At 35.2% G+C, this 24147-nt stretch overlaps 1 protein-coding gene across 3 annotated transcripts in view; it reads left to right on the forward strand.

The window, feature by feature from the left end:
- SLIT2 (slit guidance ligand 2) overlaps positions 1–24147 on the forward strand; it is a 243902-nt gene that overhangs the window by 119206 nt on the left and 100549 nt on the right. The gene's annotated exons all lie outside the window — the stretch shown is intronic.

Here is a 24147-nt window from a genome sequence, read left to right on the forward strand (position 1 = left end):
ATGATTGCTTTGCTTTTCAGATGCAGGACATATCGTTCTTATCAGAATCCAACATAAAATTTTTTTAGGGTTTTACTATTGGTATCCCATCAAAGCTTGCCGCTGTCAAAAGAACGCACTAAAAGATAAAGTCAAAATTTGGAGTTTAATTATTTTCATGTACATCTGTATATCATTGATCTTTCTCTGGTGACTTCACAATTATATCTTCTCTAAAAATTCTTATGATTTTCTTCTGTAAATAACTCTATGGACATATATCTCAAAATTAGACTTGCTTTATTATGAAGCAAAATATCAGTGACAGTAGAAGGTATTAGTATGACTCTAGTTGTCGCTTTCTTTTTCTTTCTCATAAATAATCAGTCCACGTACTTCAGTACAGAGCTGTGAAAGTAAGTTTCAAGGAATAAGATGTATGCACACTGTTGCCAACCTCTTGGGATAGAGCTCTGGTCTGGTCACAAGGCAGAGCTCAGTTTAAATCATCACATAGCTTCTGATATTGCACTTGAAATGTGAGGACAATTAGTTTAACACTGTGCAGATACAAGGGATAATTATGCCTTGCAGTACTGCTAAGTCTCTGAAGAGCTTTCAAGCTAGGATCTCTGAAAAGTTGGTTAGTAACATGGAATAAGTAACAAAAGAATTATACATTGAAAAACAATAATTATTGAAAAAAACCTCATAAATTTTCTTAATGATATTTACTCATCACCTCTCTGTGAAATAACTTCCTAATTCGTATATAACAGGAAATTGGGCTGCATTCACTCTTAAAATGCTGTTGGCGACACATAACACATAGTCACATAATGTTTTATTGTATCTGTGGCATAAGACATAATACTTGTGCAAGTGACCGTGAAGGCATGATTGTTGCATAGTGAATTTTCAATCTTTGCTTAGTCATTTGTGTGACACTGTACAATGCTATTGACATCTGGATAAATAGGCTAAGGCTGCATGGTGTTGAGCTGCAGGAGATGGAATTAGCATCCCCGGGTAATGGAGGTTCCTGCTACAATAGTTGCCCTGATTTAAACCCAAACCCAGGAAACGACATGGAAATAATCCATTAAAAAACATCTATTCTTTAAAGAAGAGTTTCTCCTCTAACTCAAGAATTACTCTCTCAACTTTGTCCTGATATTAAATCACAAATGAATTAAAGGATTAAAATATTTTTCCCGTGTCCATAAGAAATGATTCTTATTCTCTTTGGTATTAGTACTTCAGAAAATGAGTGGGACAACGGAAGTTTAAGGAAATTACCATAGACTGACAATCCTGTTAGTCTGTGGACATTTTTTTATTATCTTTTTATTCAGCTTAATCAAGACTGTGATGTTTCACAGAAGCTGGAAAATTGAACCCCTCAAGCAGATTATGAGAGTTAGTAGATATTTTTAACATAACTTCATAAAACATTTATGCTTGCTTTTTTAAAGAATACTGTGGAATGGGTTCATTAAGTTCATTACATTTACAGTAAATGAACTTCGACTTGCTGTGGATTTCACTAATGAAAAGATATCTATGTCTTGGCCACAGTGTCATTATTAACCTCAGATGAAGCATGTGTTTCTTCTAAAGCCAAAGTTTCCCCTATATTTAGCTTATTCTTGTTCAGATGTACATTTTACCATAATGTATAGGAGACATATCTAACATGGCAATAAAAGATCTGTTCTCTGAAGAAACTGACTGAGCTATTTGCTTATTACAATTTATATTTGGTGTATGATGTAATTATTGCTTTGTTTCATGCTTTCTGGTGTGTTAAGCACCTTTTATCATTTAAAATCTTACTTAAAGAAAAACATTATGAAACTAAACAAAATGCTTTCTGCCCTTTTGTGGCTCTCCCACTGATTAATAATGGCAAAATGCTTTGAATTTTATGTAAAGAGTCGTGGCCTGTTTTTACCGAGCCTAATTAAAATCTATGGTTTACTTACACTGAAGAAATTGTAAAGGACTTACTGTAAACACAACTTTGTAGATTAGAATAACTGTGTGAGCCCTTCAGTAGTTTTACATAGAGAAACATTTGAAGATGGCATTACAGATGGTTTTTTTTTTGCTTATTGTTGATTTTTTAAACTAAGTTTCCAGTCATAAGAGCAGTAAATTTATGATACGAATGAAGCATTTAAGTAAAATTAAAGAGAATATACCACTGGCTCAGTTCTGATAGAATATGGGAAAAAAATTGCCAGTCATAATATCCATCCTTTATATACACTCTTTACTTGAGTTGTATCCATTACTGTATTCACTGAAAATGTAACCTACATGCATTAGTATTAGAGGGTAGATCACTGTTTTAACTGGCTATTTTACTTGGCTGACAATACTTTTCTGAAATGACGCAGGATTTATTTAAATTTGAAAATTCTCTCTCCATTTTCTGCTAGAATTGCCCATACCCAAAGGTGTACTTTTACTTTTTAAAATAGAAATGATTTTTTTATGTCTTGATTATATGTTTTTAATGTTTAAATGGGCTCTGATGACACATAGAAGTGTAAGTATTACCTAGTGGACATTTTGAAGGTTTACTTTAGAGTTTTTATGCTAATGAGTGTTTTGTATTTTGAACAATTCTGTTTCTCAGAGGCAGGAAGGTCTCTGGCAGAGCATCCTCAGAGCTGCTTGCAGGCTAAGACTTTTGAACTCTTGATTCTATGTCTGGGAATATTGTGCTCACAGAGATGGAGCACCTCCATGACCCACCTCTCTATTTTTGTGTGTTTCCTCAGAAAGAATGACAAATACTGCAGTGTTAATGATACTCTTTATGAAGCAGTCCTTTTGGCCAACCTCAGATAAAACTTCATGTGAACGAGCAATAGATCTTCGTGGGTTTTTTTTCAGATCTTCGTATTTTTTTTAAAGTCACATAGGAATCTATAGAAAAGAGATATAAAAGCATTCAGCAAATAACTATTTTTCTTAATTTCAACAAGGTTAATAATACTGAGTATGTTTCAGACTACATATGATACAAGAACTGGTACAAGTACTTCAGTGAGTGACAAAGAAATGTTCTCTGGAAAGCATTAGGCATGTGTTGAGGCTGTGCTTCTCCAGAGAGGTAATGCTTATCAGTAAACCAGCTGATATATCTGGAAGGAAGGGATAAGTTCTTGGGCATACAGATCCTCCTTTGGATCTGAACTGGAGCGCATACTGCAAATATAATGTGTATGCACATAAGGTCAAAGAAGAGGTGTAATAAGCAGCTCTAGACTTAGCTTTCATTAAGAACAGAATGCTTTTCTGTGCAATAGAAATGTTCTCATGGCACAGATTTTTATTTTTTACTTAATGCTGGTTTTAATAGTGTGGTGGTTTTTAATTTGTGTCCAATAATAAAGCCTGTTGAAATCTTTATACGTATAACCAGTCATTCCTTTCACTGAAATCAGCTCCTGACTTTGTAAGTCTACAGTACCACTGTAAAAATGAAATATATATTTCATAACTGTAAGGCAGTGTAGGATAGAAAGAAGTGTTGGTTCATGTGTAAATTGTTTTGTACTTTTAAAGTAGTAAAAGGGTTGGGTTTTTTTTCTTCTTTTCAAGCCTTTACATCGTAAGTTCAAAAATCTGGAAGCATATGGTAGCAATTTTTTAACCTCTCTACATGAGGTGCTTGTCAACGAAGGTCCATACGGCCAAAGCTAGTTAATAACAGCTGCAGGCCAAAGTTCCTTTAAGAACTATTGCCGTGTTCCAAGATTCTCAAAGACTTTGAACAAGTGAAGTTGGCCACAAGGGAAAGCAGCAGGTCTGCATTCTGCTTGTTAAGTGAACCCTGTTTGAACAAAAAAGAAAAAAAAAAAATAAGTGGCAAAAAGTCAGAATATTCATAGTATAAAACTTGACTGTAAAATATCAGATATGATTGGCTAGTAGTAGCCTGCTGCAGTTAAGCATTCATTAATCATTTGCTTCAGTGTAAAAGTATATATTTGCTAATTGCTTTGATGAAAACGTTTACTCTTTTTTAGGAAAAAAATTGGACTAACTACACTGAGTCTTTTCCTTTGAAAGAAGTTAGAGAATCCTGAAACATAGGAATACAGTTCTGTTTTGTCTACATTTTGCGTATCTAAAAGACAAATTTGAGAGAGAAGAATGTATGTGAAAAAGTTGGCATTCTCTTGACCTTGTGCTACTTGCTCAGTTTTATACTCGTTTCCATTTTGGCCGTGTTCTTTTCAAAGCTGTAGTGAATTATAATTAAGAGAATCCCCTTGAGATAGCTTTCCATGCTGTTTGTAGTTGCTTTACTGCTTGTAAGTTCAGACTTATAATGTGAAATCACTTTCTCAAGCAATGTGGTCTGTATATTTTCTTCTATTGGTTGAAAATCTTCATGGTATATTAAAGCCTTAATCAGAAAAAGAGTTCTTCAGAAGCATTTATAGGGAACAAGGGTGTCTGGTTGGTTATCTGCCAGTAATCGAGTATCAATAAACAATACTCATCATTGTTGTTCAAGTGGAGTATAAGACAGGATGCTTGTCAGAGAATATGTTTTGTGCTCTACTTCACAGCCGTGCTGGTTAAGTTCTGCTGTGCATTTCTAGGACGCTGAGTGCCCCTAGGTGGTCACAAGTAGAAGTACAGCATAAACCGTTTTCCCCTCTTCATCTCGTTCCTGCTGATGGACGGATGAACTTTGCTGGGCATCGGGCAATACTCTCAGGATCTGTGGCAAATTTTTGGGAAGCATGGTTATTGAGCAAGTGCTTCTCTTGCTTTGAGAAGTCTCTGCTTTACAGAAGAACATTTGTGTGGTATTAATTTTAATCTGGAAATTGCTGACATACTGAAGTGGCAGTCTATCATTACTTCCACTTATGGTTCCAATTTAGCCCTTGTCATTGCAGTTGTCAGTATCAATTGGGGATTAGACTGGGTTATGGCATGCAGAGCGGATGGTCAGTGAATAAGTACCACTTTTCATTCCATTTTAACAGTCTTTCCATTATCCAGTTCATTGATACACTTTTTTCACTTCTTTCAGTTTTTTATATGGATAAGTTTTGGAGATTATTTGTTTCCAGAGTTGGCTTTGGGTTCTTTGTATTCCATTTCTCTGCTGTATTTGAAATATGTGAGCAATGAAATTATAGAGAATTGGTATGATTTCTAAAGGCATGCATTCTTAGTTGTTGAAAAAATACTCATTCATAACATGCTGACCTTTAGTACTTGCAACTTCAGTGGTAATGTGCTGTTTATTGTCTCACATAATGGAAGTAACCATTGTACAAATAATGAGAATAGGATTTCCAAAGACTGTAGAACTAACTCCATATGTTAAGGTTTATAAACTGAATACTGTAATGCTGTATAACAATACAATTTAGTTCAATCTTCATCAAAGACGTTATTTCTCAGTATTTGTATGTAAGAAAGCAAAGTTTATATTTTTCTACCCTAATAGTTAGGTCTTTATTGATAACAACATCTCTGCAGTGAGAGAAAGAAAAGAAGGAAAAGGTAAATCTCTGTTGCTCTCTGAGAATACTGGTGAATTTGCTTCTATGGCAACCAATTAGCCAGAGCTTATTACTCATGTAAAACAGGAACTGTTTGCATTTTTAAAACCTTCATTTGCAAAAAAGCATGTCTAAATGATAAAGTTAAATTTCTTTCCCAAGACCACAAGTGTTCTTTGTAGGTGAAACAACTATGTTTACAGTTTAAAAAGCAAGGGAAAAGGCGCTCCTAGGCAGCAGCATCCATCCACGCTAAAAGCAAATATTTGTTTTTGGAGAAGAGAATGGCTGTCCCCGGAGCAGCCAGCTTAGCAAAAGCAGGAATGGAAGGGCAGAATTCATCTTTTATGGAAGTCAGATAAATTTCATGCTCTTTAACATCGACTGTGACTGCAGGCTTTTCACTGAAGCCTGGCTCCTTCCCCAGTGTGAACAAAATAGGAAAAGTGATTAAAGTTCACTCAGTCCTGGACAGCAGGAGGCAACCGCTCTGGTGTCTTCAGCCGAGGGAGAGGGTGAGAGGGCTCTTTAATAAGACTTGTAAGGCTTCTTTGATGAAAAGAAATAAGACTCATAGGGCCTATAGATGTCTATGCTAACATACGTTCATTTCCTGTACTTCATATAGCTTCTTTGACACATTGTAATATTGTCATCCCCTTCATTAAAATGTTCATTATGAAAGTGGAGAGAGAGAAAATGTAACAGTTAACTGGAGTCAAGGGTCAGCAAGTTCTGCTGTGAGCAAAGGGTTCAGAGCTTTGGGGCAGATACGGCAGACAAATGGGAGATGGAAGTGCAGAACTTAAAAACTGTCCCATTTACTGTTTTGTCTTTTGAAGGACAAGAGTCCTGACTCAAATCTCAAGAGGCTGAAGAGGCTAGCAGATCCTCCTGGATCATGCCTTTTGGCTTTTTTGGTCTGTCTCTGTTTCTTTTTATTTTTCCCTCTTTTCTAAGTTGTGCAATCAGTATTCACACATTCTTATAACTAAAGGGATTAGAGGCGTTGCGAAGGGATTTGAACAAGATAATTAGTTTACTGCTTAGCTCACAATGTAACAGGCAAAACCCCTCTGAGAAAAGGCAGACAAAATGGGTCAGAAAATGTGTGGGAAATGAGGTAAGGCCTCTCAAACAGAGCCTCAGTCAACTGGATTATTATGAAAGGATCCTGGAGCATTCATTCACTGCTGTGCTGTTGACTTCTTTAGCATGGCCACCAGAGGTGTTGAGGAAAGAGACTTAGCTGAGCAATTGGATGTGTGTCTGGGCACTAAGAACTCTGTTATGACTACTGAAATGTACTTGTAAGTTCTTCTGAAGTGAGCAGCCTCCAGCGCTTGACAAAGCTGAGGATGTGCCATGAAGTAAGGCCTTGCTGTAAATTGCACGTTCAGGAAGAGGCATACAACCGAGTGTTGAATCAGAAAAGTTATTTTGTATTTCATATTATGTTTCAATATCTAGTAGAATTATTTTAATCGTGTACTTTCTAGCAATGGATTAAAGTCATCCACCTTTTGCTTTAAGATGCGACGCACAGAAAAAGCCCCACAATATAGCCCTGCACTATCCCCCTTCACTGATACCAGTACACCGTGTGAATTACCAAGCAATGATACTTGCTTTCTGAAGAAGCAGCAGGAAATACATCAAAGTTCCTGCCCCTATTATGTTTTTTTGTCTGTGAAACTCATATGAACCAGCAGCCAGATCAAAGCTGCCAGAAGTTGTTAGGAGCCATGTCGGCCTGGGCTTGCCTGTGTGGTGACTTAGAGGTGTCTCCTCTTCAGTGGAAGAAACAGCAGGAGCTGCTCTAATGAACTGTCCGGCAGCTCCATGGAAGTCAGCTTGCAGTGTGTGTGCAGCCAGAGGTGAGGAGAGGTTAATCCAGAGGGGAACTAGTTAGGAAAGCAAAGAAAAAATGCCAGTGAGTTGTAGAACCAAAATTCAACACGAAGTCAGAGATGGCTACTGAGGTTTTCTGTTTTCTTTTAATGAAAATGTCCTTTCAATCTGTTGCTTTTTGTGCAGGCTTTTTTTTTTTTTTTTTTTTTTTTTTTTTTTTTTTTTTGTGTGTGTGTGTGCTTTTTGTGTTAGTTTTAAATAGGTAGAACAGGAGTTTGCATTATATGCAAGACAGAATATTACATCAATCTGTCATTCATTTTAAATAACTATATCTTATTTCTCATGAAGATTCTCATGAAGCCTAATCTAAGATTAGGCTCACTTTTATTTCCTCATAGAGATGTATTACAATAATCTTTATCTGCTCATAAATGCACATAGCTGTTTGCAATACAAATCATTATATTCTAATCCTAACTGTTGTGATTTTTGCCAATAAATGCATTTATCGCAGAGTTTTATCCTGTTTTTATTTGGTAAAAAGACTGGCAGTTCCCCTTCACTATTTAAATACTTTTTCTGTAATTCTCTGTTCAACTGCAAATGAAGATGTCATCTCTGCCTCAACCAGGAATCTTCCTTCAGTATTGCTTGTTACTGCATGGATGGAAAAAGGAATCGTGAACGGTGAAAATTCTGTGGAAAAAAAAACAAGATATTCTGTGTTTCTTCAGGTCAGGAGTCCTACCACCTATATATACATGTGTGGAGGATAATTCCACAGTAGAAGTCAAATGTGCCCTTAAGTAAAAGAAACCCACAACAAAACAAACAAAACAATCAAACAAACAAAAAACCTACCACAAGCATAAATGGATCTAAGTATCCAAGTTTGTGTAAAACTCTTCTGTATAAAAAGGGATGTTAACCAGTATTATAAAATGCATGTTTATAGAATGAAATTTCTGCTGGGTCAGACAAAAACGACAGAAGAGAAATGTAGGGGAAAACATAATATAAGCAGTATCTCTTAGCATTTAGTTTTAAGCGTAGTCTTAACACTTGAATAAAATCAATACAAATCACACACACAACTCAGAGTTTACTTTTTTGGCCATGCTATTTTGAACTGTGGCTTAGAGCATTTAGAAAGAGTGGTCTAATATTTCTTTTCAAGTATTTGTGTAGTATTTTTGTTTGATTATTTGTGTTTGGTTAGACTGCTCAATTAGTAGACTCTTCAAAACACCTTTGAACACATTTTCCATTCGAATTTTTATGTAATACATGACACCAAAGAGGAAAATTTGGCATATTTTCAATATTTATAGATGTTGCAGATCGTTAACAGAGGACAAAAGGAGATGCAAAAGAAGAGACTACAGAAAAAGAAAGAAGTATTCTGTAAATCCGGGACTCAGTTAGATATTTTGTATCCCTACTGAATGCTGAATTTGATCTTTTTGTTTTCACAGATTGCAGACCTGTCATACTCACCCACAGTCTAGTTAAAATTGCTACTAAGGGAAAATATTTGATGCAGACTGGACACAGTATATAAAAGTATATTAATTCTCTCAAAATATTGGCCTTCCAGTGCTGAAACTTTCCTCTGCTTGGGCATGACCTGGAGAAGACATTATCGAGAAAAATCACAATGTCATTAGTAGAGCTAAAGAGAAGTGTGTAAGGACTTTGCAAATTTTGAATGAAAGTCTTAATTTTTTTTATAGGATAAAAAAATATATTTTATATATTTATATATTTATATTTATGTATTTATATTTTTATATATTTATATAAAATATATAAAAAATATATATTTTTTATAGGAAGTATCTATAAAGAAGAAATCTAAGAGAAATTGGCAAGTTCCAACCCCAGCTCTCAAAGAAAACTAAAAAAAGAACCAGAAAACTTTAGCTGCTTTATTAAATATAAAAGAATTTTTATAATGTCTTAGATCTGGTCCAGTTTCCTTCCATCTTATTTGTGGTATCATAACATGGTATACAGTAATTTCTTTTAGGGTAAGAAAATTTATAAAGTAAACATGGAATGGCAAGCTATTGTCTTATTTTCTTGTTCATTCATTATAACTCAGGAAGGTTTTGTTTTGTTTTGTTTTTCATATATCCTTCAGTTAAGAAAACCAATAATTTAAAATGTGTTCAGTACTGTTTTTAAGTAAGTAGTAAGTAGATTCAAAAACATGTCTGATCACATGTTTAACATGAAGCATGTGAGTTGTTACAATGAATTCAATGGGATTTAAGCACATATTTTAAATTGTAGCTGCTTCGTTGCTTTCCAAATTGGGATGAGATTATTTCTATGTTCTCAATCTGAGGGTTACATTTGAATTGGTTAGCATCATTTTTCAACCTTCATCTCTAAAGGTGTTGTACCATAACCTGTAAACTTCACATTGTCACATCTTAGAAGAATATATTAGATTTTCATTTAGTTGTTAATTAAGAGCTTTGAAGAGTAATGCTTTTGTTTGCCTCAGAATTGATGAGAATGACAAGAATTCCCATAGATGTTCTGTAATTCTAATCTATTGAATTTATCACAGAATCACAGAATCACAGAATTGTAGGGGTTGGAAGGGACCTCCAGAGATCATCGAGTCCAACCCCCCTGCCAAAGCAGGTTCCCTACACCAGGTCGCACAGGTAGGCATCCAGGCAGGTCTTGAACATCTCCAGAGAAGGAGACTCCACCACCTCCCTGGGCAGCCTGTTCCAGTGCTCCGTCACCTCACTGTAAAGAAGTTCTTGCGCACATTTGTGCAGAACTTCCTGTGCTGCAGTTTCCAGCCGTTTCCCCTTGTCCTGTCTCCACTCACCACTGAAAACAGTCTGGCCTCGCCATTCTGCCCCCCACACCTTAGATATTTATAGACCTGGATCAGGTCCCCTCTCAGTCTCCTTTTCTCAAGGCTGAACAGACCCAGTTTACTCAGCCTTTCCTCGTAGGAGAGATGCTCCAGGCCCTTCACCATCTTCGTGGCCCTCCGCTGGACTCTTTCCAAGAGATCCTTGTCTTTTTTGTACTGGGGAGCCCAGAACTGGACACAGTACTCCAGATGAGGTCTTACCAGGGCAGAGTAGAGGGGGAGGATCACCTCCTTCCACCTGCTGGACACGCTCTTTTTAATGCACCCTAGTAAGCCATTGGCCTTTTTGGCCACAAGGGCACACTGCTGGCTCATGGCCAACCTGTCGTCCACCAGGACACCCAGGTCCCTCTCCGCAGAGCTCCCCTCCAGCAGGTCATCCCCCAACCTGTACTGGTGCATGGAATTATTCCTCCCCAGATGCAAGACTCTTCACTTGCTTTTGTTAAACCTCATCCGGTTTTTTTCTGCCCAGCTCTCCAGCCTATCCAGGTCTTGCTGAATGGCAACACAGCCTTCAGGCGTGTCAGCCAATGATTAATGATTAGTAAAAACTCAAACAAAACAAAACAAAACACAAATGTTGGTTAGTTTGTTGTTTTGTTTAGGTCAGTGTTACATAAATGCTCTCTCTGCTTTTGCAAGTCAAGAATGAGAGGTAAAGGACTGGGTCAGATATGTGTAGGCAGATGTGAAGTATATTCTATTTTGCTCACACTCTTGGAATGTATTTTCACTAAAACTGTTTTCACTCTTAAAGCAGCAGAGCAGAAGCTGAACTTGTTCAACTTTTCTGTCTGTTTCCAAGACAGACACTTTTCTATCTTTAAAAGTTGGAAGAATAGGTAATTCAGAAACTACCTTGTGACTGAACTGTATTTATGTCTTTGTGTTAAATTATGGAAATCAAGTTGTATATTTCTCATCAATAGGATAAGAATTACAGCACAAAATCATGCTGATAAATTAAGAGAATGAATCACAAGGTTACTCCACGTGATTTAATATATTTTCCTAAATATGTTAGGTGTATAACTTCATAGAAAATTTATCTCTTTACTGCCATAAAACTCTAACTTTCTTAAATGATATATCTTCAATTATTCTACAGTATTTTGATTCAAAGAAGTTGAGTAGATTGGAAAGAGTTTAAAAAATGCATTTTAGGAGACCTTTTGACAGATGTGATTTAAAAGCTTAGAGAAGGCAATGCACCTGTCACTTTTAATTGCAGAAAGCTTTCAATCTATTAACTTTATTTTGCCAGAGGCTCCTAATGAAAAAGTTCCAGTATCTAATTTAATTTGATTTTCTTTAGGTTTGCCAGAAGAGCAATTAATTTTTAAAACTTCCCACTATTACGTTGTTCTTCAGTAAGATGTCTTTCTACCTTAGATACCATTAAGTTTAATCATACACTTGTCATATCCTCAGAATATCTTGATATCTTTGAAGAAATGTGGCAGATAAAGGTAGACATATTGTCTGTAGTACTAGGTATGGTTTGCAAATACAAATGTTAGCATGATTGGGTTATTCCTATCCATCATTAGATTGCATCTCTCTGGAGCTGTAAGTACATCTGTGCCTGGCAGGCTTGTGTTATCGCCAGTGCATATGGAGACCATGTGTCAGTCTTCCAACAGAGATATGTAGCCTTGTGTAGAAGCAGGATTGGATAAGCTTGTATTTCAGCTTCTAAATCAATTTCTGGGACCTTTGCTACAGATGTTGGAAGATTCAGGTCTGTAAAACACTATACTGTAATATGAACTGCAACAGAAGAGCTGCATAAGAGCAAATATGCATGTGGGAATAGATAGCTAATGCAGTAGGGCCAGTGTAGAAACAAATCCTTACACCTTCTCATCTATCTGTGTAAATATAATTTAAATTCAATCACCTCAAAGTTCTGAGCTGGCCCTCTTCTCAGAGGAGATCTGTTCTTTCTCAGCTAGAGGAGTGAATGCAGATACCTGCTTTTGCAGTTGCATGATGCATATCCTAGGATTTTGTGGCTGGCAAAACTCTTGCTGAATTCTTTAGAGGTACAAATGGATTTGCACAGACTGCTTTAGCAGAAAGCCTATTTGTGTAATATAGTAATGTTCTCTTTAATAGCCATAACTGACATCAATACAATATCATCTGTTTCAAAATTTAGGTTTATTTCTTGAAACTCAATTTGTAAAAATTTAAACAAAATGCAATGAAATGAAAGTCTTTCAGTATTTTGTGATATATTTCAGAATTAGGCCACATTCAGTTGAGATGTTTATTTCCAGTGCCATCACTCTCCTTGGTCTCTATATGGTTACCTAAACTTCTCTATCCTGAAGTATTATGTTAAACTACTAACAGTATATAATTGCCTGTGAATTGCAGCATCAGTGTCATCTATCATCATCCTTAGTATGCTATGCTCTCATTTGATTGCCTTCTACCCACAAAACGCAAAGATAAATCCCCCTTCTTCAAGAAAATTTAAAAAAGAACAGGTACAACAAAATGATTCCCACCCACCAGACACATAAACCATTTTCCCCTTCCCATTTCTCCTAATTATTAAGGCATCTCAGGAAGATTTTCTGGATATTTACTTGAGCAGGAGCTCCAACAGCAACTTCAAAGGAGCTGGAAAAATGGTTGAAGGGAAAGAATTTGACATGGAATTGATTCAGAAGAAAGACTGAAAAGCCCAATGATAGTGGAAAAAATACGAAGGAAGGAGGAGAGATTAGATTTTAAAGTTGCTCTTAAGTACAGTCACTCTGTGATGGCCAAAAGTAGAAAAGTGCAACCTGGAACAAAAATTCCTGAGCTCTGTGGATTTTAAGCAGCTGACCTTGAGGGGAAAAACAGATAAATGTGGTAAAGGGAGAAATACAATTTAAGATTTTCTTTAAATAGCACTAAATTAAATTTTACATGGATTATTTAATTGATGAGTTTTCCTAGAATGTTTAAAGGTAACGTATGTACCACTGTTGTGGCAACAACATGCAGACAGCATTATAATCTGCAATGGGATTCTTACGTGTGGGAGCACTCTGACACAGAATTTTGTCTGAAATTGTCTTTTTTAGATTGTTATTTAATTAGAAATTGGTTGTGATTGCTTCATTCTGGAATTGTCAGGGTTTGGGGGTTTTTTAATCGCTTATATATGCTGTTTACCATTGTAAAAAAGGCTTTTAATTCTGAATGGCCCTTGTGTGGAAATACTGGATGAATTGTGATGTCTCTTTCATATTCTCAGTTCCTTTTTCAATTAAAAAAATCCCATCACTCAAAATTCTTATTCTCTGCATATCACTGAGGAAAAAGAGTGAAACAAATTCACTGAAAGTGATTTGAAAAAGCTACCAAAATAGGAGGTGGGCTTAAGAGGTCAGAAAACTTGAAGCATTGAACATGAACTGGAATGCAGGGAGATTTGTGAATTCTGTGAAGAGGTCAGAAAACTTGAAGCATTGAACATGAACTGGAATGCAGGGAGATTTGTGAATTCTGTGATGCTCAACTAGAGTTATGAATTCTTTTAATCTTGGTAAATGGAAAGTTTTAGTTCCAGAATATTGGAATATTCATATCAGTAACTGTCCTTATTTTTCCCAATAATTACTGTTTCATTTTCTCTTAGGAACTTCTAATTAACTTGTCTAAATCAGCTACTGGACAGAAAGTAAATACAACAAGCAAAAAATAAAAAATAAAAAATTATATTTTTAGGTTTTTTTTTAAATTAATGTTTTTGTAATTTTTTATTTATTTAAAAAATCAGTTTGCTCAACATAATAATGGAACTTGTTCTTACTATTTCATACTTATTATCAATGAACAGGAGTATGATATGGACACACATACTTTCCATTATTTTGTTTAGATGACAGTGTAAAGTACAAGTTTTTGGGCTGGAAACTCCACAACAATAGGTACTGTGCAAACACAGAATAAAAATAAGTAAAACGGAGTTTAAAAAATTTTACAGTATCGAAAATGACAGATGGGTATAAGCAGATGGTTGAAGTACTGGAAGACAATGATATAATAGTGGTCATCTTGATAAGCTGTAATTATGATTAGCTTAGCTGTTGTCATTTTCTTTAATCATCCATAGTAATCCTTTTATAATTTGCTTTTTTTTTTTTTTTTTCCCCTTCTTTCTGTTTTTATTTTACTTGTTGGCAGTGATGGGCAACAGCATCAAAGCCTGAAGCATACACTGTGTGAATGCACACATATTGTATGAAGCTAAGACTGCAATAAATCTGTCTTGTTAAGCAATCAGCTTGTCTCTAGAGACAATCCTAAAATTGTATTGTTCGATTCAGGTGAAGGAAGACTGAGCACAGTGCCATTCAACATTAATAAACTGCAAGATCCTTCTATTTTACTCTCAAAGATTTGGCTGCCCCTTGACAAAGTGTTCAAGGTTAGTTTTTCTGTTAGGAAACATTTGGACTTAACAATATGGGCCTGTACTTGGAGGAAAATGCCTGTATTTAGGGATGTAATTATTACTTACCTGTATTGCAATAGCAGCAATGAGTAATGGTGCTGTATCAGGAATTTGCTCTGCTCACTTTGAACAAAGAGGGGAATTGCCATGGTTCACTGAGTGGTATTTCAGAAGAGAATTCACAGGGCTATAGATGGTGGAGTGAAACAAGACAACATACCAGACAATCTTTCAATCGGTTCCTAAAAGTGCTTACACTTTCAGTTCCAAAGTAGGAGAAATGAAATTAAATATTAAAGACACATTGACTGCTGCAAACTTCTGCTAAAAAGAAGTTTTGTTACAGAAAACAGTAATAGTAGATTTTTCAGATGCTATTGAAGAAGTCTCTTGCAAAGGCAAGTGTGCCATCTTATCTGTTCTTAATGGGAGCAAGTACCTAAACCAAGCCAAATGGATATTTCAGCCATGCCTATAGTGAGTTTGTCACTTCCCAGAAGTGAATTTTACCTGGCAGTATTTTGCTTTATCCATTCTGAATCCTTAACTTGCAATGTCTTTTCAAGTCTACTAAGTGAGATATTATATTAAAAATTAATCATTGAATCTACTATCACAGGCTGATGAAATTAAAATTGCAGAACCTTCACTCTTTTCATGCAAAGAAATTATCTTCGGTGATCCTATGTGAAGTAATAGCACATAAGAGCTAATGTAATTTTCTATTTTGCTTTTAATTTCAACCTGGATAAGTAAAGAGAAGGAAAAAAATGCATGAACATGTATGCTGCTGAAGGATATATGCCTTAAAAGTTATTGTCTATAATAAACCAGAATTTTTGAAGTATTAAATGCAAAATATACTTCTGTCTCTCTAAAAGTTATGTCCCACTCTGACTTTTAGAACTCCAGGTGCGGTTGTTGGTAAACAATACCCTGATACCACACAGCTGTGCTGCTGTCTCACACATCAATAAGGGAGCTGGGCTTGCATTTTTTTTTTTAAAATGCAAAACAAGGAACAGTATCTTCCTTCAGTTTGACCAGTTTAAGAGTTTGTGAGTTATGGAGAATCTGTGAATTTCCCTTTCCATTTCCCTTTCTTTTTGTCTCTTTTTTTTTTTTTTTTTTTTTTTTTTTTAAATGGTGATGTTTTTAAATGACTTCAAGTTTTTCTTTGTAGGACCTTCTATCAGAAGCCAAATTTGAAGTAGCATTAGAATTTTCTCCTTTTGAAATTGTGGGTGGTCCATTCCTCTCTAAGAGCTGCAACATGTCATTATTTCTACTACTTTTTTTTAAGTCTTGAACAGAATTACATATTAATTTAGTGGAGCAGACTAATAAGGACCACTTGCCTTTTCAAAAATAATTTCTAAGGCTCCACTGAAATACATGTGTGGCCCTAATACTCCTATTTTATTTCACAATGAGCATTTGTCACACTAGGACACTCTAGCACAATGGAGAATAAATGGCAACTCTCCTGAAGCAATTATTTTCAAATGATACCAGAGTATACAAATTGATTTAAGTGCACTTTTGGAGACACTGTGGAGTGGGATTGATTCTGCGGCCCATAGATTGACTTCCATGCCAATAGAAGGATTTTGTCTATTCCAAAGCCAAAATATGATCCTACTAAGAAGTAGGAAGGACTGATAATTGCACTCTATGCTATTTTCTTTGTGAAGAAATGACTAATTAATAATACTCAAAATTATGAACAAGTCAGTATATTGCATAGGTATGTGGAGTCAGTCTGCCTCTCAAACAAAAACAATCTAGCATTATTTGTCATCATTTCAATTTCTGATGACTTAACCTAAAAAATAAGGTAGAAGTTGCGTATAAACTGCAGATTAGCAGGCTATTAGTATTTCTACTTTAGTTCAGTAGTTTTTATCCATGTTTATGTATGTGCTCTGTGCTTTGTGAATGAATGTCTTGTGTTTAATAAATCAGTGTTTAATAAATAGGTAGATAAAATGGATGAAAATACCTGCTGTTTAAATAATCATATAGTAATAGCTATAATAAGATCTATATTGATAAATCTATAATTTGATTATAAATTTATCAATGTATAACAGAAAATAACAGATATGAAAATAAGCAGGGAAGTTTAATCTGCACATTCTTAGAAAAACAGAAGACTCATTCCTTATCATGGGAATTATAATGACTCAAATCATTCTGCCCATGTTACAGGGGTGATTGCTCTATGTGGAGTATGAAATATTGAGTTTGGTGTTGTAACTCACCATGGCACAGGGAGTGACTCTGCTTTTGTGTGTGAATAGACTGTATCTACTGTTTACACCATAAAAGTCTTTAGGGATTCTACAGAGCAATTGGAAATCAGTGCAAAATACAAAGAGAACCTGCAATTCTGTCATCTATACTCTTCTCATCTGCTTTGTGCTCCTCAGCATGGCAGTGATACATAATGATAACACACTACTTTGATTTCTCTGTAAAAGAATGTTAACAGTACCTTTCTCAGATGCAAAATTTCGTTTCTCTTATGGGAAGTAGGTGGGAGTGATATGACTAGAAGTAATGATTTATGGAACTAATGCTGGAATTTATAATTCAGGATTTTAATCATCACAAAGAGATAAATATTGGCCGCTGTTGATAGTGTGGTATCACTTGCATTTCATTAGCAGGGGAAATATTTGCACTGGGTGCTTTACTGAAGAGTAGAAGAAGAATCATTTAAGTAAATAGGATATTAAATAGTTTATTTTGTAGTCAGAGAATAAAACAATAATGTTACAGTAGGATTTTTGTTTTGTTGGTTTTCTGTTAGTTTTCAGCCAGATATTAGGCTGAATCATTAAGCATATGGTTTTAAAATGTTTCTTTATTCTGTTTGTCTTCGTTGATTTGTAGGCCTGCCAAAAAGCCAGGCTTTGAAAAAGGGACATGAAAACCTATTTGAGTATAAGATTATCTTCATAAATAAGTGATGCAGTACTGCAAATTGTAATAGTGCAACTCCATAAAGCCAAACATATGTCAGTATTGTAACAATTAACTGGATAAGCCTCATTTGGCTGATAGGAAAGGTACTTACTTGTTTGAATACAGTAATATGTTTGCTGAATGTGAGATAAAAAGAAAAGCATTGAGTTACAGATCAAGACATTCATGTTTGTTTAGTAGGCTCTTGCTATAATGTTTCTGCTATGATTTCTGCCATGATGGAAATTTGATTTCCAGGCTTTATTAGGTTCAGTTCAACTGAGCTGATATTTGTAGAATTGGTTCCCCATTATGCTCTCCTTGTACTTAGACCATAAAGCTGTATTTCAGCAGCACCTCTATTGCTGGATGCTTTTCACATTGGTTTGATTGCCACTACGAAGTTCTGAAAATAATTTTCCAGCTTATATACATTATCCTAGTATAATAAAAGTACAGATTGCCAAAGCATGCTTCTGTAGTATCCAGAAGAGTTTTTAGATTAAAGTCCTTGTCATGATGGAATTTTACAGCTGTAGAATATAGTTTTCCTGATTGCATGACAATTAATGAAGATTCGTGAGCAAATAAAAATTTGATCAAAAGCCTTCCATTATAGCACAATCTTTTCCAGATAATATGGAATTGAAATATATATTTCTATTTCAAATTCAGAAAATGGAGACCTGTCTGGCGTTTTAGAAGTGAAACCCAAATCAGGAATCAAGCAGGACAAAAAAAGTTACTTTGCCATTCTGTCCTCTTCACATTGGGAAACCCACTGCCGTAACAACTTTTGCAAATGGAAGCTGCTGCCAGCATTCTCTCAGAACCCTCAAAATAACATTATTTTGGATCTGAGAGTTTTTCCAAAGTTTAGTGATAATATAAAATAATCTCTGCATCCATTTCTGAACACACATTTGAAACTTCTATCTGTGGCTCATTTCCACTATGCTGCCACACTGCAGCACCTTCTAGTCTTCCTCCAGGAGCTTGGGTTTCCCTGCTGCTGCCTCCCTGTGAGGCTGAGTACTCCACTCTCCCTAACATCAAAGTTGGGGGAATAAATAAAGGCTGGTGCAAAGCTGGGCCTTGCACTGGAATATGTCATGTCAGACGATATGCCCTGGTAAGCACACTTACTGGAGAAGAATGTTGGGACATGTGCAGGGCCTTGTAGGTATCTCAGTGATCATCCTAAAGATACTCATCAGTGAGCATCTTGTCCCATATCCAAATTCATGAATTTGATTTTTAGTCAAATAATGTTACTGAAACGTTTGTTTTGCTTCTTTCTTTAGATAATAATTCTGTAGTCTCATTATCTGCAATGTCTTGCTTTATGTAGGCATGTGGGGTTTTGTGCAGAATATGGTTAGCTCTTGTTGAATGTATTGTTTTCTGGTGGGAGAAATACCAAGCGAGGTTTACTTTATTAATTTTGGAAGTATTTATATGATTATTCAGCAACCTGAACATGAATAGTCACTTTCTGAATTGTTTTTATGAACTGACATAAGTACACTGATGAGTATTCAGTACTTTGCTTGATTCGATATTTCTGCCTTTTCCTTTAAAAATCAGGACACATCATTAATTCCTAGTACTCAGTATTTTACAAAGTAGGCAATGGCAGTATAGATTTATGATATGCCTGGTCAGACACTGAGGGAGGTTAAACCATAGAGGAAAATAAAATTACAAGTAATTAAATTTACAAGCAGGTTTGCCATCTTCAGAAGATTTATTGTTTTAGAACAAACACATGGTTTTAGCTGCACAAGAAAACTGTGATATCTTAACAGTGTATGATATAGATATTATGTGTGGTGTTTCAATTCATATAATTAATAATTTAGCACTCCTTTTAAGGTTGAATGGAATATTCAACTGGGAGCCATACATGGTGAGTAATAAAATAGCTGCAATGCAGTACTCTGCATTTTTTAAGAGCTGAAGCGCTCTATCAGACTCATTAATATCAGGTTATCTGAGGGCTTTACCCTCTGATAAAGAAATAATAGCATGTATACGTTTTTCCATTTTTTCTGTTAGAATTTATTTGTGTGTGAGAAATGTATACCAATACTGTTAGGAACTTTAAATGTTAGGACGTTTTCAGTTTATTTTTAATTTTTTTGTGATATACTTCTACCTACTAACCAGTAATTATGATAAATAGAAATATACTGGTTTCATCCTGTTTCTTAGGGAGGTTTCAGTAGAAACAAGGTTTTGGCAAGGTCTTTTTGCTATTTCCACAAAGCATTATGTATCGTGTTTACTAATGTATTCTGTAGAAAAAAAAATAAAAATTAACTGAATACATGAAAAGAAAACGATTATTTGGGAGGTGGAGTTAAGAGGCTTACTATTCTAATTTTTATTTTTACATTTTTTTCCTGTTTCATCAGTTTATGGAAAACAGAAATCTACTTTTTTTTTGGCATAATTTCAAACTAGTCAACTTCTATTGTTGTGCCATTGAAAATACCACACTTAAATCCTTTATCTTTGAAATAGGTTTAAAAGATGAGGCATGTGTAATTATCCATATGCACTGTATGTAAATTGCCTGACCTGGTTTGCTTAAAAGGGAATTATATTTTATGCAAGCATGATAATTTCAGGGCTTACTTCATCACTGGTCTTGGACATACTATAACTTATCTCTGCTTTTTTCATTTGGCTTGAGTGATATGTTAATAAAAGTAATTTTACTTATGTGCGACATATTTAGTCTCTAATTTAGAAGCATAAACTTGTCATCTGTAGGAAAAATCAAAATGTACACAAATTTTTCAAAGAATCAGTGTAGTTGGGCAAACATTCAGACTTCTTTGTAAGTTCTCAGTGTATCCTCATTTAGTGCAGCTTGGTTTGGTGTAAGGATTTTGTTTTCTTGCTTTGTTTTTGAGAAAATGAAGTTGCAGCCTGAATATTACAACTCAACAGAATGTTTTACATATACACAGCCAAGAGATACCGTAAAGAAACCAGCCACTACCAAGAGAATGGTGCAATCACACCTAGAGCTGCACAGGCACTTTTGTAAGTCCTCTCTGACAAGAGCCTCACCTGCCTAGGTGGATTTTTGTACAAGAATCTGGCAATTACTCCAATATTCATGTCATCTCTTGCCTTGGTGAGACGAACCTCAGAATAACCTTTGAGGATGTCTTGCACTCAAAGATACTGAAGTTATATAAAACTGTTCTGGCACTGAAAAATTTTTTGCTCAAAAAATCATTGAGTCAGCACATTGAAGACTGGGTGATGAAGGACTCTGTGGCAAGCTAGTGGATTATGAGCATGAAGCCTTCCAAGCTATGACTCAGTAATTTTCTGAAAGGGTCAATAGCTTCAGAGCTATTAATAATATTGGAATATAAGTCTCTAGAAATGACTTACAGCATTGACAAGTTAGTGGAGAGTTCCATAGGACAACTAGGATCTGCATAAGTTGAATTCAGTAAAATATCATTATATCATCGTGCTTACTTTCAAAAACTGTATAGGATAACCTTGACTCTTCCACTCAAGTTTTATACAAAATATTTTCATTAAGTTCTGATCTTCCATAAATTTATATGAAGTCTCAGGCTGCTATAATTACAAGGAATAATTTCTTGGATAAAATCGTGATCATATTGCTGATTTCAAATGTGAAGACAGGATCATGCCTATCCTTTCAGAAATTTAGATTTGTTCTTGTAAAAGTACTGTGTTCAGTTGTTTATTGGCTTCAATTTTGTTTAAATTCATAGAGCATCTTTCATTTACAAGTATCAAGCACCAACATAAATGTTTCTTGGTGTACACACGTGTTGAAATGGTTCTTTTTTAAATGGGAAATGGAGTTTACACAGTTCTTAGTGCCTGAAAACACCTAAAAGGCTGAAAAGAAGATTTGCACCTTTTGTCATTGCAGAATATAGACCGCAAAGTCAAGTCAGTGAAACAGAATGACCTGCAAAATTGTCCAGTTTTATCTAGAAAATAGTTTTTTTGCCCCATTTCCCAAAAGCCAACCTGTGATACATGTGGCTCTGTTTCTGTTTTGTCTTTTTGTGACCAGTCTAAGAATTTCAGAGGAATGAATTAAAGCATCTTAAAAAGACCACACAGCAACTTGTTACTGAGTCATGGTTATGCACTGGGAAACATAGATGTAATTTATGCAAGAATAAAAAGTTAAATATTTGGTTAAGCCCCTCAAGGTTTTTATAAGAAAACCTTTTTAAACTGAGCAGATGAAAACCTGAAGCAATCAATAAATAATTACAAAGAACTTTCCCATTATAAGTAGGCATAGCTTTTGTGTTGAAAATGGTATTTTTTTTAATAGAGAATTTTGCAATGAAGGAAGGATTTAACTTCTGTTACATAAACATTCTAAGAACTTTTCACAACCCAATAGATGCATTGCAAAAAGAATTTATCTTGGAAAAAGACAGGGTAAATTGGAGAAGAATGTTGGGAGAGGTCTGGAGACATCTAGAGAGATGTTTTTTAAAGTGCCTTTCACAGAAAGTTTGGGGACCTTTTCAATTAAGTAGTTTACATTTCAAATTTGCTAAAATCAGTAGGGAACTCTAGTCTGCATGACCCTGTGCTGCGTGAAAATGATGCTGTGGATGCATCTGGCTTTCATTCACATGTGCATACACACATACAGTCTCAATGCATGGTTTGCAGAGGAACCAGGACTAATAGCTGTGACAAGTACTTATTTGTACTTGTGCTGAGATGTGTTTCTACAGAAAGAAAGAGAAGAGAAGGCTTTAAGGAGACCTCATATTTAAAGAGATATTATAAACAGGAGGAAAATCAACTTTTTACATAGATAGCTAGTGATGGACAAGGGGAAATAGTTTTACTAAACAAGGAGAGATTTAGATTAAATGTCATGGGCAAGTTTTTCACAGAGAGAGTGGTGAGGCCCTGGCACAGGCTGCCTGGAGGCATTCAGGGTCAGGTTGGATGAGGCCTTGGGCAGCCTTATCTGGTGGATGAAAGCCATGCCTAAGGCAGCAGGTTGGAACTGGATGATCTCCGAGGTCTCTTTCAACCCAAGCCATTCTGTGATTCTGACCATTCATATTTTTGAAATAATTTACACAAGTGTCTCAATTTTGTTCATTTCCAACTTTTAAAATTATACAAAATGATGAATGATGACAATCAATTAACCATCATAAATAGTGTAATACACAATTATCCATTACCTACAGCAGTATATATTTATGAGTATGACAGTGGTTTACATGGATATATACATACATCTGTATAACCAGTTAGTCCTTCATCATGATAGAAATCACTATTTTAAGCCACTTTACATGCAATTTATGTATTGGTAAAATGTTTTAGTCGATTAAATATAACCATATACATAGATGTTTACTATTTATATTTGTGATAGAATTAAAGGAAGTCAATTGTTAAATCATCACTGTAACATATGCTGAAGGCTGAATTTTTGTTTATTTTATTTGAATTTATTGTCAGCAATGCAGTCATATTCTATGTCAGTATTACCTAGGTGGACTGAAAATTAAATCATAGCTCACAGATGCTTCTTTTTCCACATATTGTTAATAATAGCTTAGTTGGGTTAAATATACTTTGCGAGATACAGGAGTACAGTTATATGCACAAAGTGTGAAAGATTTAGTATATAGAATGTGGTTTTCCATAAACTGAAAATGCCTCCAATAAAACAAACTTGATGACAATGTACATGGAATTATTTTCAAAGGTATTATATTGATGTAAATTTTTCTGGAGTCAGGTAGTGTGGAATTTTATAAAGTCCTCGAACAATTCTTTAAGTTCATAAATTTGAAAGAAATCTCCAGGAGTGATTTCTAATAAATGGAAATATGAGCTCGTGCTAGATTACACTTCAGGGAAAGATTATGTCAAAAGCATGATTGTATTTAATCAACTGAATGATTCCTGCTTATTCATTTCATCTCAGCTATGTCTTACGTCTGTGCAATATTGCACAGAATATTTTAAGCATAATATTTGCAATATTTTTCCTAAAACCTCCCAGAAAAGGTTATCTAAAAATTGTCTCTAAAATACAAGATATTGAAAACATTACTGTTCGGGATTGGAGTGCATGTGGAGCATGCTTTGGAGTTCTTGATGTTGTGGAGTGAAGCTCTTGTTTTGGTTTTAGCAAAGCAAAATCTAGCTATTCACAACAGAACTGCTCTGTAACCTGAGAAAGAATTCTAGTGAAAATACAGCCTGTACACTTCTGATTTGTTTCTGAATTGCATTCAGAGGCTCAAGCAAGCTTCTTCATCTAATTTCTTACTCTCTGTAGGTAGATGCATCTCTGAAGGCTTCCAAACTGCGTGATTTCATGTCTTGTGTTTGGAATGAGTTGAAAATTAAAATCAATCAGTTAAAAATGAAAT

This window comes from Centrocercus urophasianus, unplaced genomic scaffold (assembly GCF_019232065.1).
Source record: "Centrocercus urophasianus isolate 14NV4802_14NV808 unplaced genomic scaffold, USGS_Curo_1.0 seq_13, whole genome shotgun sequence".
Classification (NCBI taxonomy): Eukaryota; Metazoa; Chordata; class Aves; order Galliformes; family Phasianidae; genus Centrocercus; species Centrocercus urophasianus.